Raw genomic sequence first — 20,391 nt, 5'->3', positions numbered from 1 at the left:
TAATTTCTGAGACACATAAATTATTATTTCTTAAGAGGATGAATTACAGTTTCACAACATGTGGACATTTATTTTGAATTTGAATTTAAAATTGTGGGTGCATCAGCACTTAGGCTATCACATTATACGGAGTCCAACCCCTTATCATAACTCAAATAGCATAATTGCAGTGTTGTGGTACTAAAATATTTTAACTTTCGTTAAAAGCTGAGGCTGTAAAGGGGCACTCAGCACACAAGGATAAAAAACAGGATAACACACACAAAATTATACTGGCCATAGTGCCAGTCGCTCTGGCTCATTCGTCTGCAGAAAGCCATCCAGGGTGTACTATGTGGAAGTGAAATTGACTTTTGGGTGCCTTAGCAGAAGGTCGCCCCCAACACACTGGACATTTATTTAATTTCTGTTAAAATGTTCACGAATATTAAAAAAGGGAAGAGTGAGTTCTAGGTTATGGATTTCTCCTCACGTTACTGTTGTTTGGTTTGTTTTTTGTTATGTAGCATTATTTTTCTTCCACTTTTGGCTAATTGCAACAATGAGGATGAGTGATGGCATGATGATATTGATGAAGGGACATTCACAAAGAACACTCATGCTCAGGCTGTAAATCAAATCTGTAACCCCTGGAATCATAGCATGCTGTGCTAACCACTCTGCCATGGTTGGCACATTGCAGTTGTACGAGGATCTCTTGAGTTGATTATGAAACTAGATAAAGCTTATCAAAAATATCTTTAATAAATGTGTTTCGACTCCTGGGCATTTCTTAAGGAGAATGAAAACCTCCGTTCTTCAATTTAGTTTTTACTAATCAGAGCAATGTCTTGACATTATTTTTTCAACATTCTGTTCTTCAACCTTTCATCTTTCCATTCATGCACTTTGTGCAGGTATAGTAAGTTACATGTTCATAGAGTACTTAAAAAACTTCCATCTAGAATTAACTGGTGAAAGTTGGCCATAGCTTTTCAGAGAATACACACAAACGATAGGTACAAAAATATGTGCATCATATTAATCATGGATGCAAACTTTGAAGACTGTCTTCAGAGTGCATGTGCAGAGCTACAATTCCATGTTGAGACAAAAGGGTCACAAAGAAAGTAAATACTGCACCTTCCCATGAAAATATTGACAGCGTATTCAATTAATACTATCAGGATTGCAAAGGAATAACACAATTATTCCAGGAGTCGGATCAACTATGCAATTTGTTCACAAGGATAAGATCAAGGTCTTATTGTCTCTGCAATGGACAACATATCACTTCAAAATGCATGTGTAGAGCAATAGTAGGGGACTCCCAATGTGCTGGATCCCAAAAAGGTTGAGATTGGGAAAAAAAAATCTCATCCCAGTCCTGACTTCATGACTTTTCGGGATCTAAAGGGTCATGTTTAAAAGTGGTTTATTCTCCATGTGTACCGCATTATAAATGTGTGAAACTTATCAGCCTTTAGTACCATCGAAAATATAGGCGTAGTGCATCATAATAATAGTAATAATAAATACAATACTAAATATTACAAAAGGAGTAAGATTACAATAAAAAGAACAAAATGCAAACACAAAAATACAAATAAATCATATGGGTTAAACATAAACAGTTATAAGTGTCACATACTAAACTTGTAAAAGAGATACTCCAAATATAGGAGACATACAATATCAAAAGAATTTAAATGCTTCAATTTACTAATCTAGTTTAACTATTGAAATTCATTGAGATTATATAGGGGTATATCTGTTAAATACTGCTTAATTGATTTCAGTTTCTTGTGAGTTTCTGTAATTTCTTTGATGTATGTGGGAAGTTTGTTATGGTATTTTATTCCTGCAACATGAGGTGATTTGTCTGAGAGAACAAGTCTGTGTGCTTGCATGTGGAAGTTCTCTTTTTGACGTGTGTTGTGCTGATGGACCGTCGAATTCTTATCTAATTTACGGTGTTTTAGTACATATTCAATTACTTTGTAAATATATAGGGAATATATGGTCATAATTTTATTTTCTCTAAATAATTCTCTACATGAGTTTCTAATTGGTATTTTGAACATATACCGTATCGGTGGAAGAAAACCCACCCACCCAGGACCCACCCCCCCGACTCCAAAGTTACATATGGAAGCTGGCGCGAATTTTAAATCTGTGCACTTATTTGACAAAAATGTTATAACTCGTAGACTATTTGACCAATCTACTTTGGGTAACTTTTGTTTTGCCGCTAGAACATCAGGGCATGCAACCGTGGAGGAATCAAAACGCCAAAGCCAATAAGAGGGGTTAGGTGGCCGCAGCCCCCAACTTTCAATGAAAATATCATAAAAATGGGGAGCCTGCCCCCTCTGCCCCTGCTATTTTTGGAATGGGAGGCAAACTTTAGCCTAATTTTCAAAGAATGGTCCTTTATCAACCGAATGAAAGTAATTTCATGTTCCTGGGTGCATTACATTATAGAATATGTGAAAAATCTCACCATTTTTATGATTTTTTTTCATTGAAAGTTGGGGGCCATGACCCACCCAACCCCTCTTATTGGCTTTGGCGTTTTGATTTCTGCACGGTTGCATGCCCTGATGTTCTAGCTGCAAAACAAAAGTTACCCGAAGTAGATTGGTCAAATAGTCTACGAGTTATAACATTTTTTGTCAAATAAGTGAAGGAATTTAAAATTCGCACCAAAAGGCCTCGGCGAAACCGAAAGAAAATGTTATAACTTGTAGACTATTTGACAAATCTACTTAGGATAACTTTTGTTTTTCAGCTAAAACATCAGGGGATGCTACAGTTCAGGAATCAAAACGCCAAAGCCAATAAGAGGGGGTTGAGTGGGCTGCGGCCCCCAACTTTCAATGAAAAAATCATAAAAACGGGGAGTTTGCCCCTCTTTCCCCGCTATTTTGGGAAGGGGAGGCAAACTTTAGCCTTATTTCCAAAGAATGGTCCTTCTCAACCGAATGGAAGTCATTTCATGTTCCTCGGTGCATTACATTATCAAATATGTGAAAAAACTCCCCATTTATATGTCTTTTTTCATTGAAAGTTGGGAGCCGTGGTCCACCCAACCCCTCTTATTGGCTTTGGCGATTTGATTCCTGCACGGTTGCATGCCCTGATTTTCTAGCTTAAAAACAAAAGTTACCATAAGTAGATTGCTCACATAGTCTCCGAGATATAACGTTTTTCTGAAGTAAGTAAAAAATTTAAAAATCGCGCGCAAAGGTGGCAGCCAGTGAGGGGTTACTTTCGAAAACCCGCTCGGACTTCTAAAGGTTTTTTCATTACAGAAATGCAAAAAACAATCACTTCAGGGAAAATGGCATGTAGAATTCAAGATTTCCACAGTGTCAGAAAATTTTGAATATTTCCCATCCCGAAAATGTCGACTTTGTGGGAAAGTTGTAAATTTTTAAAAATGCCCATTGTGACCAACATTTTTTCTGTCCTAGTACAAAGTCAAACAGACCTGAATAACAAAAACACAAAAAAAAAAAAAGTTTGTAAAGAGCAAATATCACAGTCCCCCTTGAAAGTATTGGCAACCTATGAAATTAGCATTATCATCAAGTAAGACTTGAAGGCGACGAATGATGAAAAGATTCTCTGGGGCTATCGAGCAGGTGAGTCAACCAACCCACTTGGTCGATAGCCCGAGAAAATCTTTTCAGCATTATCATCAGTTTGCAAAGAAAGATGTGTAAAGAATGTCACTGCTTACAATGAAACCTTTTCTCTGTGTCATTCCAGACCATTTCAAGCAAACTGTTTTTGCTTCACCATTTTTAAAATATTTTTTATAGTATCACTTATTTCTATATATTTCCAACAACAAATTCAATGGATATGTTTTATAATTTATCATTTCGAGATCAAAATAACCATGAAGTGAACAGAACACCTTATCCATATTTCTTATATTTACTGTTCAGTGTCAGGTCAGTGTAATGTAAATCCAAATGAAGGGCCAGGGGGAAAAACGATGAATGTTCATTCGAGACAATTTGCCAGGAAATGAAAAACAAAGTATTTCTTTCCATAAGAACGTTAATATATGCCAAAATAATAATGCGTTTTTCAGGCACTTCTCATCGTTTCCCAACCAAGGCCGTTCTCATTCTTATAGTACAGCTTCTGAACTATCAGATGGCGTTGCGATCTCAAAATGGGCGAAAAATCGACATTCATCGTTTTTCCCCCTGGCCCTTCAAATATTAATAAACAGATGAGATGCCAGGACCCAATTTTTTTTGTATAAGTTGCCAAAATTGTGAAAATATCAAAAAGGGGGACAGAGGAAAATCTGAAATTTGCACCACAGTGAGGCCTCTTGAGACAGCATAGACAGGTAAAAGTGCAATCTTCAGGAGAAATCACCTGAATAACATGCTTTTTCGCACCGCGGCCTGTGTCCGTCGGTAAAATTCCAGCTTCGTAAGCTGAAATCCTAGGTTCGATTCCCTGTGTGGTCAAAGGTTTTTTTTCTTTTTCATCATATACAAATTGGGTGAAGTGGGTTTCAAATAACGAAGATTAAGATTAAATTTATCCAAAATTGGCTCCTTTACAATACTAAATAAAGCATGTGAAAGTGAGAAATGAAGAAGTTGCAAGGCAGGATATAGTTAAGTACATTTAAAACCTAGTTTATTAATAACGTATATAAAACATGAAACTATGTATTAAGTGAATGAAATTCCAATTTGGGTTGTCTTTTTGAATGCCAGATAAATAAAGCATGTATGTCATGGGTCTGGTATGTATGCAGGTGAAATCCCTTGCCAAGGCTGGTATGGTCCTTTGTAGCAGTTGGTATCGAGTTCATGTGTGGATGCAAGGAACCAACCTTACTTGGAGAATGTCTTTCATCACCTGTTTTATGCACTACCATGACTAAAATTAATAGAAATTAAGAGGAGAGAATATCAAAGTGGTCACATTTCAAACCATAGGGGTGTGATAAGACATGGGGGTTAGCTGTGGCTTCTACAGTCACTGCAATAAAAAGAAATCACAGATATCCTGAATGCTAAACTTCAATAGCAAGTTTGGCCTTCAAAGTTTCACCTGTATCCATAAGTGATTAAGACAGAGGTCTTCAACCCATGTCCCATGGGCCAGAGTTGGCCCGCAGAACTCTTTGCCACGGCCCGTGCCCGTTTGAAAAATTAAGTGCTTAACATAAAAACCGGATTAAGTAAATGGTAATTGGCAGCATCTTACTGTTCATTACTGTATTGTAACTTTGTGACCCACAAGCGTCATTGAAATTGTTAATGTGGCCCGCACTGTCTGACAAGTTGAAGACCCCTGGATTAAGATCTTATTAGGATCATGAGCGTTTGTTCGTTTTATCATAAAATTGGAGCTACGTTTCTTATGAGCTCATCCCAGAGTGTATGTGATGCTTCTACACTTCTGTTCAGAAGAACTGGCACAGTTGTTTGAGATAAAGATCAGCTTCGGAGCCGATCAAGTGTGCCAGTACAGCCGAAGTAAAGTTTCGGGAAAACAGCACTTTGCAGAGTTGCTTATCACTAAAGTTTTTCACAGGATGCAGAGAATTTTCTGACTTGCCAAGTTAAAAGAAAAGTTAAAAGTTTAATTATTAATGCAATGCAGTGTCAAATTTTAAAAGAGAATGGTGGGAAAAATTAGAGAAAATGTTCCAGATACTCAGTATCCCATAACTAATCTATAAAAGAAACTGCTTCAGTCCCTGCACTTGGGGAAAAGCTCATAGTCATTTGAAAACAGAGGGGAGTGGATGGTGCTTCCATTACCTCTTTCCCTAGCTTAACGTAACAGCAAAGTTGACGTTCACCAAGAGGACCCAGGTTCGAATTCCGACCTGAGCGTGGGTGTTCTTTGCAAGTGTCCCTTCATCAATTTTCCCAACATTTATCTTCTTCGTCGCGATTAACTAAAAGTGGAAGAAAAGCGAAGATAACAAAAAATAAATCAAATTGACGTTCAAGATGCGGACGGGAGAAAATAGACTATCCAAGGCAATAAGAATATCTATCACGGCCCGAATGTCGTGACTGCAGGATCACTTTTGTTACTTTCTCTTACGTATAAAAACTGCTTTTCTAGCTTTTAATTTGAACACGAAAGTAGGATAATAAAGCTCCCAAAATCAGTACATGCTGGATGAATGTCTTCATATCTTCCTGAAAAATCACTCTTCTTCGGCAAATAGTTAGTTTAAAAATATAATTATGTACGTTTTATTGACTTATAAGATTCATCGCCACATATCAGAATCTGCTATGTTGACAAAGTTAGAGCACAAAGATTTTTAGGGGTTGGAAACACTAACCTTGCACAAAAGCATTAACTTATAGTCTAAGAGCAATGTGTGCACAGCATAGAGACACTCTACCATGAAGCGTATTGCTTTCAAATTAATGTAATTAGAGAGAAGGGACATTGAAAGTTTGGAACCAGACAGGTAAAAGTGCAATCTTCAGGAGAAATCACCTGAATAACATGCTTTTTCGCACCGTGGCTTGTGTCCATGTCGGTAAAATTCCAGCTTCGTAAGCTGAAATTCTAGGTTCGATTCCCTGTGTGGTCAAAGGTTTTCTTTCTTCTTTTTCCGCCAAATGGGTGCCACGATAAGTATTTCATGGAGTCACAGCTATATATATTTTGTTGTTGTTCGTGTGGCAAGGAGAAAATAATTATTCAAAGGCCTGTATTTTCGTGAGGAATGTTTAGTAGTAAGTTGGATTGACAAACAAAGATCATGTGTCACCCTCCTTTGTCGGCAAATTTTGACCATCTTTGTCTTCAGCTTGTGTTCAGTTTCGTTGGCATCTTACCATTTCGGAAGCCATCTCCTGCGGCGAAAAAAGCGTTGTTCGTGTGTATGATTTTAGTTCTTCTTGCGTGTATCTTTCAGTTTAATTTTGAGCGTGTGTTTGAGTGTATCTGTGAGTGTTCTTTTCCTGCTTTTTAAATATTTTTTTGTAAAATATATTTGGAACAATTTCGAAAAATGAGTACTAATAGCAAAAGAAGTAACTGTGAAACTCCCGAAGAGAAAAAAAAAAGACTGTGTGGATTTAAACAGAAATAGGAATCTTATGCTCAGAAATATAGAAAGGAGTTGGAAAATGGAAGTTTTAATTTGTTCGTTTGGTGAGTACCTTTTTCCCTTTCCTATCCTTTTTATTTTTTTTATTTGGAAATGTTGTTAGTTTACATAGAAATGCATTGTATGAGCATTTGAAGTTGCAAGAAACTAACATAAAATTGTGTGTGTCTAGCGGGGTGTTGTTGGAGGTGGAAATGGGTTAATACGTTCTTCCATATAACGCAAAAAACTGCAGTAGTATATGAAAAATATTTGTGAATTATACACCACCCTCCCCCACCATCAGTAATTGAAAGATAACGACGCTTAACTGTGTCATGTCATCTTCCCTCTCCCCATCTGGTAGAAAAAATATGTGAAGTATTTTTACAAATTTACTGAGCCACATAACCTATTTCGACCCTTGGTAAGGTATGGACATGTAATTATGTTTTTTCCATCTCATAGTCCATAGACCATTTCATCAGATCTTCATTCACCCTCACTGTCGTACTTACTCCCTCATTGACGGGTTTGATTGTTTGTTTGTTTGATTTGGTGTTTTAAGTCCACTTTATGCACAGTAAGGCTAATCGGGACTTGACCTACAGTTTAAAGTAGGATCCAAACCACTGAAGGGTGCAAAATGGCCTGATGTGCCGACACACCCAAAACTTTTAATTCAATCGATCAATCAATCGTACTTACTCCCAGAGACCCTAAGGCAAAAAAAGCTACTTAAAATAAATAGATCTTAGGGTGGGATACAATATAACATCTGAAAATAGTAATAAAATATATTGTTAATATTAATAATAATAATACTGCCTTTAGCACAATTGGGTGGCGTTCTAGCATAATTCCACAGTTCGAACAGCACTTTTCGTAGCTGAGGGGTTGGCAACGCTGCATGCGCTCTATGCACTCATTGTGTGTGAAGGGTTCTGCAAGGAACTTCACTTTTGTTTTCTAGTGAGGAGCTAGGTGTGGCGGAAACACATTATTCCTTATCTTTGTCTAGCGCTGTGGCCACAGTGCGAGAAAAGGGAGTTTCATTTAGATAATTTGTTGGCTAATTTACTTTAGTTTATTTTACTTCGATTTTCTGTTACTTTTGGCTAATCGCGAAGATGAGGATGAATGGCGGTAAGGTGAATGATTCAATCACAAACACAAATTAACAGCATACACATGTTAGTCCAGAAGGGGAGCTAGGGTGACTTGCCTCCCTTTGTATGTCATCATAAAATATAGGACGCAAGGGAAAATGGATTGGAAATTAAAAAATGGAGAAGATTAGAAAAACTGTAAATTCATTCTTATTGGAGGAAGGAGCGGCTACCAAAGGTAAGAGGGATGAGGAAACGTTTCATGAAAAATATGACAAATAATTATTTATATGCTGAAAATAATTTAAAATGAATTTACGTTTGTGGTGGCATTTTACCGACATGGACACAAGCCGCGGTGCAAAAAAACATATTATTCGGGTGATTTCTCCTGAAGATTGCACTTTCACCTGTCCGGTTCCAAACTTTCAATGTCCCTTCTCTCTAATTACATTAATTTGAAAGCAATATGCTTCATGGTAGAGTGTCTCTATGCTGTGCACACATTGCTCTTAGACTATAAGTTAATGTTGTGTGTGTATATTAATGAAGACATGCTTTTGTGCAAGGTTAGTGTTTCCAACCCTAAAAATCTTCGTGCTCTAACTTTGTCAACATAGCAGATTCTGATATGTGGCGACGAATCTTATAAGTCAATAAAACGTACATAATTATATTTTTAAACTAACTATTTGCCGAAGAAGAGTGATTTTTCAGGAAAATATGAAGACATTCATCCAGCATGTACTGATTTTGGGAGCTTTATTATCCTACTTTCGTGTTCAAATTAAAAGCTAGAAAAGCAGTTTTTATACGTAAGAGAAAGTAACAAAAGTGATCCTGCAGTCACGACATTCGGGCCGTGATAGATATTCTTATTGCCTTGGATAGTCTATTTTCTCCCGTCCGCATCTTGAATGTCAATTTGATTTATTTTTTGTTATCTTCGCTTTTCTTCCACTTTTAGTTAATCGCGACGAAGAAGATAAATGTTGGGAAAATTGATGAAGGGACACTCGCAAAGAACACCCACGCTCAGGTCGGAATTCGAACCGGGTCCTCTTGGTGAACGTCAACTTTGCTGTTACGTTAAGCTAGGGAAAGAGGTAATGGAAGCACCATCCACTCCCCTCTGTTTTCAAATGACTATGAGCTTTTCCCCAAGTGCAGGGACTGAAGCAGTTTCTTTTATAGATTAGTTATGGAATACTGAGTATCTGGAACATTTTCTCTAATTTTTCCCACCATTCTCTTTTAAAATTGAACACTGCATTGCATTAATAATTAAAATGCAAGGTTTTCCTGTAACTGTTTCTTTTAACTCGGCAAGTCAGAAAATTTTCTTGATCCAGTGAAAAACTTTAGTGGTAAGGAACACTGCAGAGTGCTGTTTTCCCAAAGCTTTACTTCGGCTGTACTGGCACACTCGATCGGCTCCGAAGCTGATCTTTAACTCAAACGAGTGTGCCAGTTCTTCTGAACAGAAGTGCACCACCTTAATTTGGTCAATTTATTTTTTATACATCCGGCATTTGTATTGGTTAGTATATTGCATAACACATGGAAAGATGTGCGTGTGTTTCCTGATCCAAAGGTATATTTAATGTTAGTGACCTTGAAAACTTTTGGAACATTCATTCAAAAAAAACCTACAACTGGAGATTCTTCGTACTGACCACATGTCATCCCGTAACTGATTGGATGATCTCCCACCTCAACAGGTGGGAGTAAGGCCGCCAGTCGGTGGTTGAATTTTTAGACACCCTGTACATGATTTTTCCTTGTTCTTGTGGAAACCATATTAGCTAGCATTATGCATAATATGGCACAAAGTTCATATTTCCTGATCTGCAATGGTGCATTTCATATTAGTGACCTTAAATATTGAATTACTTTTTAAACACCCTGTATGTGATTAACTCTGATACACTTACTATTCATTTTTTTGCAAAAGTTTTTTTCAGCGATCGATTTCGCCACTCATCTGGTGGCTTCGTCAGGCGTGAACACCTATCTCCGCATAACCGCCAAACTGATATCTTTAGATGCAATGTGACCCTGTATGTGATTTTATCTTGGGTTTTGCAAATCAATTGGGGTTAGAATTTTACGTAACACATAAGGTGTGTATTTCCTAATCTGTGACTGTATATCTAATATATAAAAATGGATGTGTGTGTGTGTGTGTGTATGTTTGTTCCAGCATAACTCTTGAACACCTGGAGCGATTTCAACCAAACTTGGAACACGTATCAGTTGCAATCTCGAAATAAATACTGTGGGGGTAAGACCATCCTGACACCCCTAGGGGTGGGGGTGGGAGGGGGTGACATGTAAAACGAACGACATTCGTGAGGAATCCATAATCTTCGGGGTTGCTAAGATGAATAGTGACACTCCCAATACTGTTCCACTTCAAGATCATCACCTACCTGGATGGGGGGTAAAAATTTAAATGTCAAACATGACCAAGATTAGTGTCAAATCCATAGATTTTGGGAGTCGCTAAGCTAATTGGTTACATTCACGATGACTAAACTTGGTGCACATATGACTTACAATCTGGAATGAAATACTGTGGGGGTAAGACACCCCTAGGCATGGGGGTGGGAAGGGGGTGATTTGTAAAACGACTGATATTAGTGTGGAATCCATAGTTCTCAGGGTCACTATGATGAATAGTGACACTCCCAATGTCATTCAACTTCAAGACACCCATAGGGGTGGGGGTGACGTAAAAATAATCGAAAACGACCGATGTTAGTGTGGAATCCATAGTTTTCGGGGTCGCTAAGATGAATTGTGACACTCCCAATGCCGTTCAACTTAACGACACCCCTGGCACCTCTAGGGGTGGGGGTGAGAAGGGGGTGATATGTAAAAATAATCAAATACGACCGATATTAGTGTGGAATCCATAGTTTTCGGGGTCGATAAGATGAATAGTGATACTCTCAATTCCGTTCAATTTATTTATTCTTGCTCTTGGAGGTGGAACTAATACTGTTGTTCATAAATTGTTGTTAAATTTATATTATAGTGAATTTGTAAAATATATTACTTTATAATTTGTGTACTGTACTTATACTTTTAAATACCTGTAAATAAAATTAGCTACATTTTACACTATAGTTAGAATTCATTAAACACCCAGGCAATGCCGGGTAATCAGCTAGAATATGATATGAAAGCATAGGGTTCAACATTAAACTTCCGTAAGTTGGTGTGCCATATGGCCTCTGTTCATTGATTATATGCCTATCTTAGTCCACTTGACGTAGGGACTGGTGGGGGTGACGTAAAAATAATCGAAAACGACCGATGTTAGTGTGGAATCCATAGTTTTCGGGGTCGCTAAGATGAATTGTGACACTCCCAATGCCGTTCAACTTAACGACACCCCTGGCACCTCTAGGGGAGGGGGTGAGAAGGGGGTGATATGTAAAAATAATCAAATACGACCGATATTATACCGCGTTTGGTAGAACCTGTCCCCTTTCCCGCGCTAGGGAGCGCTCGAGAGTTTCGGTGCCAATGAGAAACGAGGAAAAAAGCGTCTGCTGGGCAGCGAGGAGCGAATGAAAGCCAGAAGAGAGGCGCTTACGTAGACGCTGTTGCGACGTTGCGTATTTTAATTGGCTGCCTGGCTTTGACTTTCCCCAGCACGGAGAAAAGGGAGCGACCAGCTAGCGCGGGAAGCGGGACAGGTTGTAACAAACGCGGTATAGTGTGGAATCCATAGTTTTCGGGGTCGATAAGATGAATAGTGATACTCTCAATTCCGTTCAATTTATTTATTCTTGCTCTTGGAGGTGGAACTAATACTGTTGTTCATAAATTGTTGTTAAATTTATATTATAGTGAATTTGTAAAATATATTACTTTATAATTTGTATACTGTACTTATACTTTTAAATACCTGTAAATAAAATTAGCTACATTTTACACTATAGTTAGAATTCATTAAACACCCAGGCAATGCCGGGTAATCAGCTAGTATATGATATGAAAGCATAGGGTTCAACATTAAACTTCCGTAAGTTGGTGTGCCATATGGCCTCTGTTCATTGATTATATGCCTATCTTAGTCCACTTGATATATTATATCTGTCAGTAATAATATTTTAACAGAAAATATTTTTAAAATATTAAAGTTAACCTGGTTCCATCAAATTCTATCCCCTTCAAAATATAGGAAATTATATCTTGTCCCTTAAAAATATTATTCTACACATTGTCAAACATATTTGTCTGCCACGTTGAATAACTTAACGATAATGATGTCATACCACTATTTTGGCCACTTAATTGATTTAAATTATCTTGGACACAGGATTTTATATTAAAAATGCTTATCTTAGTCCACTTGATACATTATTTTTGTCCATATTCATCTTTTTGCTTTCTTTTTTTTTTTTTTTTTTTTTTTTGCAAAAAACATAATTTTCAGTTAAATTTTAGTATTTTGACATTTTAATGGATTTCACTGAATTCAGTGACCTAGAAAATATGTCCATTAAAAATTTTATAAAAATAAATTACAGTACCTGCTTTGTGAAAAATGGTCGGAATTCTGAAACCTAAGAACTAATAATTTGGGTTCTAATTGCCAGTAAAAATCTAAATCTCAACCATACTACAATTTTGATAAATGTTAACTACAGAGGTCAGAGACGAGTGTAAAAACAACAGCAAGAAAATACCAGAATCCAACTCTTATGTAAAAATAAGCAAAATTATCTTTGTTTTTGGCTACTAATCAGGTAATGAAAAAGTACTCTTATGTGACAGTCATGTCTGTCTGTTTGTCTCGACACACACACACAAAAACAACAGACTGTCGGTCTGGCCATGGAAGACAACAATTGAGCGAAAGTGACTTGTTGAGATCTTGGAAACTAGCGATTGATTGATTTGCTTTATTTTACTTTGCTTCTTGTACCACTTTTGGCTAATTTGCGATGATGTGGATGAGTGATGATATAATTAAATCGATGAATGGACACACAAACCAGGTTGGGATTTGAACCCAGGACCCCTGGCATCGTAGCACAATATGCTAACCACTCCACCACGGGGACCGGCTTGGAAACTAGTGAATGTGAGAGCCTGCTTTGCTCCCCCTGTGAAAAATACTGAACACATTCCTACCTGGAATTCTCAATAATCTTTACAATTATATCATGTGTTACTCTAGCATCATAACAAAGTCACTTATTGATTTTGTGATTTATTAGGGTGTATGGGATTCCGTATAATGTCGTATCAGAATTTGGGGGGGGGATTCCCTTCCAGATTCAGACTTCAGGAAATGATTTTGCCATTTTCAGTATCTAGAACACTTGTGACATTTTGAGTAGTCTTGTATTAAAGGTGCCTAATGTGTTCGGATGTTGTTGGATGTGTTGCTATGAACTTTGAATTGCTTAAAGTTTTGTTTCCCAAGGCTACCTTTTGGTAATAGTGATTCACATGGTAGAGAGAGGGAGTGGATATTTGATTTTTGTTACTTAGCATTGCTTTCCTGCCACTTCTAGCTAATCGCAACAATGAGTGATCGACTTGAAATTGATGAAGAGACACTCATAAACAGTGCTGCAACCACAGGACAGGCAGGGGGCATTGTCCTCCTCCCGACCTTGGATGGAAGTCCATTCTAGGAAAAGCAAACATTGAAGTAAAAAACAAAACTAGGAGAATCTAAGAATAGCAGGACAATTGGATACTCATGATGGAATTAGTTTTCACATGTTCCTTGCATTTTTCTTCCAGACATCCAGGGCACTTGCAAGGAGCACAGAGGGGCAATTGCCATCCCTCCTCGATTACAAATTTTATACAAGTAAAAGTACATATATTTCGTAAAAATTTTTTGCTCGCTCCATTCGAAATGTCTGCTATTCCTATAGTCCAAGTTCAGAGCCATAGCTATGGGGCGGCGGGAGTTGGCCATGGGAGCTAATCGATATCTATATGAAAGAAAAATGTTAAAGATAATGCCATGGCTCCCCGTAAAATTAAAACAGTTTCTTTCTATCAAACTTAATATGAAATATTAATGACGACTCTGTAATCCAAGAAGTCATTGATCAATCAAGGGATTCCTATTTGTCTGTCAGGTGTCAAACACATGTATTTCAACTATAATTCACACAATATTTTGCAAAGTGGTTAACATAACTAGGCAAACATTGTCTGTAGTGATTCAAGTCTCTTCCCTTTGAAGGAAATAAGTCCGTGGTGGACTAAGTAACCCATGTTATAATGTTTTAGCAGAAAGAAAGAAAGAAAGAGAGAGAGAGAGAGAGAGATAGATAGATAGATTAAGCAAGTACAAAAAAATGTATTACAAATTTTTACACAATTCATCAAAGTGTAGATGATATGCAACCATTATTATTTAATTCATTCAATTTTTCTTGCATAACACAACACAATGGTGTTGTTCGATTCTAGTTAGATTCCTTTGTGCGTAAAAATCTTGCATACTGGAAACTAGAGGGAATCATTATGAAGCACGATTTATGAAGGGCTCCCTTAATCAGTTCTGCAGAGAAGCCCAAAGCTGTTGGTACATATTAATCATCTATTAACATTATCAACCTGTAAATATCAAGTAGATACAGTCCCTATTAGCCTATTTATGTTAAACTTTATATTCTTTGGCAATCTGAAAAAGGTCATTATCGAAATATTGCTATTTGATGTTGCTCGATTTTTTTTTTTTTGTTCGTTGGAGTTTCAAGATATCATCTCTTTTCTGTTACTTCTCTCTTTTGGGGGAGGGGGTAAGTGCCTCTGTGCACCCTGCTATATCTGCCAATGCGACACCATATATTAAAAATTTGCCCCCTCTAGGATTGACTTCACCTCCTTACAAAGAATTCCTGGCTACGGGCCTGAATGCTAGTTATATGTACAACCCACATCTTGCAAGGTTCAAACAACTGGTCAACAATCAACCCATTTTTAATGGTGCGGTATTCTCTCGCATCATTCAAATTATAGACAGGTTTACAAGAACGGCTAATTCTCTACATTACGTACTATACACTTTCTTGATCAGCCTATCTGTTCTTGTAGTCTTGAAAACTACTAAAGGTAGAAACAAAATTTGGTGGATAGAAACATCTCCTCAATACTAACCTAACATGATATAAAGGATCTTGAGATTTGATTGTTTATAGCATTGGAAGACTCTGATGTCAACATTACATTAAGCTTAACATTCAATATTTTAGAAGTTAATCAAGCTACAAGCATGTAATTTTGTGGATATACCTTCTGTCAAAAAAAGTACCGGGAATTTGTAATTTAAAAGGCCCGCGCAAATGATTTTTTAAAAACCTTTTTTTCCGTAAGTTGGTAGCTCTGTACTTAATTACTATGCCAAACATGAGCGTGATCTGTCAACCAGTTTGTTTACAGCAGCAGGTTGAATCAGTCCACTTCAGTAGTGCATCACGATTTTTATAATGAACGAAATTATTGAACAAAGAGTTTGCCTCAAATTTTGTGTTGCGAACGGAATTTCGTGTGCAGACTCGCTAAAAATGTTAGAAAAGACTTATGGTGAATCAATTTTATCAAAAACACGGGCTTACGAGTGGTGCAAAGCGTTCAAGGAGGGCCGAGAGATCGTCGAAGACAAGCCTCATTCTGGACGACCTTCGACCTCTTCAACTGATGAAAACATCCAAAAAGTGAAGGAAATTGTGCTCGATAATCGTCATTCCAGCTTAAGAGAGATAGCTACTGACCTTAACATCTCTCACGAGTCTGTCTGTTCGATTTTGGTGGATATTTTGGGCACGAGACGCGTCGCCGCACGGCTTGTTCCAAAAGAGCTGAATTTTCTTCAAAAACAGTACCGTGAGCAGGTCTCTTTAGACATGCTGGATCGCGCCAATTCTGATCCCACATTCATGGAACGCATCATAACTGGTGATGAGACATGGGTCTACGAGTTTGACATGCAAACAAGTCAACAGTCATCAGAATGGAGGACAAAAGACGAGCCGAAACCAAAAAAAAACATGTCAAAGTCACTCAAAAGTCAAGGTGATGCTCATGGTTTTCTTCGATATTCGTAGTTTCGTGCATCATGAATTCGTTCCAGAGGGATAGACGGTCAATAAAGAATCCTATTTTACCGTATTGAAGCGTTTGCGTGAGAAATTCAGTCAGAAACGGCCAGATTTGTGGAAGAACAATTCGTGGATTTTACACGACGATAATGCGCCATCGCATAGAGCGACAGTTGTGACCAAATTTAAAGCCAATACCAATAAATACCATCGATCAACCACCGTATTCACCAGATCTGGCCCCGTGTGAATTCTATATGTTTCCAAAACTAAAATTGCCACTCCGGGGTACCCGTTTTGACTCGATTGAAGCCATAAAGCAACATTCGTTGAAGGAGCTGAAGGCCATACCGGAAAGTGCCTATAAAAAGTGTTTCCAAGACTGGAAAAAACGCTGGCATGTGTGTGTTGCATCAAATGGGGCCTACTTTGAAGGCGACAAAATAAATAGTGATGAATAAATTAAAATTGTGCATTTTATTTAACAATTCCCGGTACTTTTTTGACAGAATATACAGTGGGATCCAAATTTTACACTCTCTCACATCATACATTCAATCTTGATGGTCCCAACATAGCAAAATTTACCTCAATTTTACATTTTCCCACATTATAAGTTTTTTCAGCTTGGTCCCCTGAAAAATGTAAAATCGAGGTACCACTGTATATATACTTCGATTTGATACTATTACCGGTAGTTATAGTAAAATTTTACATCAAATACTCTAGGAAAAAATCACATTTTGAACTATTTCAATGTAGAAATCTATTACATTAAGTGACTATTGAAATCCCTATACTAGTATAATTGACGTTCGTACACATAGAGGTGCTGACTGTGCCAGTGACCATTATTTAGTAATTGCTAAATTAAGAGAAAGACTCTCAGTGATAAATCATAAGCAACAAAATCTAAAAGTTCTAAAATTTGATACAGGAAAGTTTACTGATGAAAGAATTAAGAAAGATTACCAAATTAAACTGTCAAATAGATTTGATGTTTTGCAGGATTTAAATGATGATGAAAATATAAATGAAACAGACGTAAATAAGAATTGGGAGCACATACGTAATGCAATAGAATCAGCAGCTAAAGAAAGTATAGGATACCATAAACCGAGAAAAAGTAAGCCATGGTTTGATAATGAATGTCATAATCTAATAGAAATAAGAAATCAGGCTAGACTTAGGTGGTTAAATAACTCTGATGATACAAATCTAAACAATTATAATAGAATAAAGCGAGAAGTTAACCGCACGTTTAGAAGTAAAAAAAGAGATTACTTGAAAAGCAAAATTAACGAAATTGAAACAAACAGCAAAAATAAAAATATCAGAGATTTATATAAAGGTGTAAATGAGTTTAGAAAGGGGTGGCAACCTAAAGTAAACTTGATAAAAGATAAAGACGGTGATTTTCTAGCTGACCCAAGCGATATTCTAAATAGATGGAAGAACTACTTTAATGACCTTTTAAATGTCCATGTAGGAGATAAATCAGAAGTGAATGAAGTACACACAGCAGAACCTTTAGTCCCAGAACCTAACTTGACTGAAGTTAAAGATGCTATTAAAAGGCTAAAGAATAACAAAGCACCTGGCATTGATTTAATACCAGCTGAGTTAATTAAATATGGTGGAAATTCATTAATTTGTCAAATTCATAAATTAATTTGTTTAATATGGAATAAAGAAGAAATCCCTCAACAGTGGAAAGAATCCATAATTGTTCCTGTGTTTAAAAAAGGTGATAAAATGAACTGCAATAATTACCGTGGAATTTCTCTACTCTCAACAACATATAAAATATTATCTAACATTCTTTTAACAAGACTAACCCCATATGCTAATGAAATTATAGGTGATTATCAATGTGGATTTAAACGCAACAGATCAACTACAGATCAAATTTTTCACATCAGACAGACACTTGAAAAAAAGTGGGAATATAATCAAAATGTCCATCAGCTATTCATTGATTTCAAAAAAGCATATGATTCGGTCAAAAGGGATAAATTATATAATATATTAGTAGAGTTTGGAATACCTAAGAAGCTTGTTAGTATGATAAAAATATGCACCAGTGAAACAGAAAGTAAAATTCGTGTGGGTATTAATATGTCTGACAAATTTACAATTCATGATGGGTTAAAACAAGGAGATGCATTATCTCCATTGCTCTTTAATTTTGCCTTAGAATATGCTGTAAGGAAGGTAAAAGAAACTAAAGAAGGACTAAAATTAAATGGTGTGACTCAGTTGTTAGCATATGCAGATGATGTAGACTTACTGGGGGATGATGTGAATACAATTAAGAATAATGCTAAAATATTTTTCAAAACTGCTAAAGAGATAGGTTTGGAAGTTAACAAAGAGAAAACTAAATATATGCTTACAGGCCGAAACCAAGTGTTAGGTAATAATCAAAATCTAATTATTGATAACAACTCGTTTGAACCAGTTTCAAAATTCAAATACTTAGGAGTAATATTAACAAATGAAAATTATATTAAAGAGGAAATAAAAAGTAGGCTTAATTCAGGAAATGCATGTTACTTCTCTCTTCATAAACTTTTGTCTTCTCGTTTAATATCTAAGAATCTAAAAGTTAAAATATACAAAACCGTAATTTTGCCTGTAGTATTATATGGGTGTGAAACTTGGTCCCTTACATTGAAAGAGGAACATAAATTGAGAGTATTTGAAAATAGGATCCTTAGGAAAATATTTGGACCTAAAAGGGATGAGGAGACAGGTGAGTGGAGAAGGTTACATAATTTAGAACTACATAATTTGTATTCATGTCCAGACATTATTAGAATAATTAAATCAAGAAGACTTAGGTGGGCAGGCCATGTGGCACGAATGGGAGAGGAAAGAGGAGTTTTCAGGATTCTTGTTGGGAAACCTGATGGTAAGAGACCAGTAGGAAGGCCAAGACGAAGATGGAGGGACAACGTCGAGATGGACCTAAGGGAAATCGGTAGGGATGGAAAAGAGTATATAGATCTTGCTCAAGATAGGGACAGATGGAAGGCCTGTGTTGCTGCAGCCATGAACCTTCGGGTTTAAGAAGGCTAGAGAGAGACTATTGAAATCCCTGCCACCCCTTTTTTTTATTTACAATTGTGATTAATAGGTGGGTTTCATGTGACGTCAAGAAGTGCACAGGTGCCATGTTTGCGACCCATTTTATTTGTTATTTGCAAGGAAATATCCACTATTTAGCATTCGTTACATCTGCACCAACTGCAAGTTTGTTTTAAATCACGAATGTCTTGTGTTCGTATCACCCACCAACCTGCTTACAAGAACTCGCATCAATTATGGCTGCTCGAAGCCACAATTCAACAGTTTGCATCGTAGGTGACACACACCTATACAGAAAATATATTAAATTTTATTGTATATTATTTATGCTATAATTGTGATGATTTTTATTAAAATACTAGGTGATTGTCCAGCGTTGCCCAGGTATTTATTTATCCCAATCTTCTATTAGACAGGAAAATAATGAATTCTAACTATACTGTAAAATGAACTTGGGAGTTGAACAGCATTGGGAGTGTCACTATTCATCTTAGCGACCATGAAAACTATGGATTCCACTCTAATATTGGTCATTTTCGATTATTTTTACATGTCACCCCTTCCCACCCCCACCCCCATCCCTAGGGGTGCCAGGGGTGTCTTACCCCACAGCATTTCTTTCCAGATTACAAGTGATATGTGTACCAAGTTTGGTTGAAATTGCTCCAGGCATTCGAGAGTTGTGGTAGAACAAACAAACACACACACACACACACACACATTTTTATATATATATTAGAAGATTCCTTGTAAACCGTAAGTCAATAACCCCTAATAATGCTTTCCAACAATCAGTTTCTATTAATTTTCCCTTCTTATCACTTTTACATGTGAAGTGAATATTGTAAAAACTTGGTTAACAGGGATTCTAAGCTAAAATATTGTAACCTTCTTACACACACAAATACATGAATTGCCCTAATAGCTTTAGTTTGGACAAGTTTGGTTCATGATCTGGAAAACCTGAAAAGCGTCGGAATTTTGTTTTACAAAATTGTTGACACTCGGTCCATGTCAATAT

At 36.8% G+C, this 20,391-nt stretch overlaps 1 protein-coding gene across 1 annotated transcript in view; it reads right to left on the bottom strand.

Annotated features, from left to right (window-relative positions):
* Mdh1 (malate dehydrogenase 1) overlaps positions 1-20,391 on the bottom strand; it is a 42,095-nt gene that overhangs the window by 583 nt on the left and 21,121 nt on the right. The window lies entirely within an intron of this gene.

Source organism: Lepisma saccharinum, chromosome 7, assembly GCF_977018435.1.
Source record: "Lepisma saccharinum chromosome 7, izLepSacc3.1, whole genome shotgun sequence".
Classification (NCBI taxonomy): domain Eukaryota; kingdom Metazoa; phylum Arthropoda; class Insecta; order Zygentoma; family Lepismatidae; genus Lepisma; species Lepisma saccharinum.
This window is presented reverse-complemented; position numbering and strand designations above follow the sequence as displayed.